We start from the raw sequence: 925 nt of genomic DNA, 5'->3' as shown, positions 1-925 counted from the left end.
CCTATCTTCGAAAATTTTTAGAGTTTTCAAGAATGAATTCTAGAGTTTCATATAACATGTTTTAGCTTGGCTGGCTATTAAGCCATGTCTAATTCATAGGATTTTGATTGAGGACTTTGGATTCATTACTTTCTTTTTTCTGTATGTTTTTCAAAAAATATAAAAAAAACAAAAATATTTTGTGATTCTTGTTTGAGTCTTGTGTCATGTTTTAAGTTTGGTGTCAATTGCATTGTTCTTGCATTTTTCAAAAATTCATGCATTCATAGTGTTCTTCATGATCTTCAAGTTGTTCTTGGTAAGTCTTTTTGTTTGATCTTTAAATTTTCTTGTTTTGTGTTATATGATGTTTTTCATGTGCATTTTTGCATTCATAGTGTCTAAGCATTAAAGATTTCTAAGTTTGGTGTCTTGCATGTTTTCTTTGCATCAAAAATTTTTCTAAAATATGTTCTTGATGTTCATCATGATCTTCAAAGTGTTCTTGGTGTTCATCTTGACATTCATAGTGTTCTTGCATGCATCATGTGTTTTGATCCAAAATTTCCATGTTTTGTGTCATAATTGTGTTTTTCTCTCTCATCATTAAAAATTTAAAAATAAAAAAATTATCTTTTCTTTTTTCTCTCAAAATTTCGAAAATTTGAGTAGACTTAGTCAAACAAATTTTTAAAATTCGTTATTTCTTGTAAGTCAAGTCAAATTTTCAATTTTAAAAATCATATCTTTTCAAAACCTTTTCAAAAATCAAATATTTTTCATTTTTCTTACTATTTTTTTCAAAAATTTTTAATTTGAATTTTAAAATCTTTTTCTTATCTTTAATTCATAATTTTCGAAAACTTTATTAACAATTAATGTGATTGATTCAAAAAATTGAAGTTTGTTAGTTTCTTGTTAAGAAAGGTTCAATCTTTAAATTCTA

The sequence above is a fragment of the Arachis duranensis genome, chromosome 9 (assembly GCF_000817695.3).
Source record: "Arachis duranensis cultivar V14167 chromosome 9, aradu.V14167.gnm2.J7QH, whole genome shotgun sequence".
NCBI classification, from domain to species: domain Eukaryota; kingdom Viridiplantae; phylum Streptophyta; class Magnoliopsida; order Fabales; family Fabaceae; genus Arachis; species Arachis duranensis.
Note: the sequence above shows the minus strand (reverse complement) of the source record.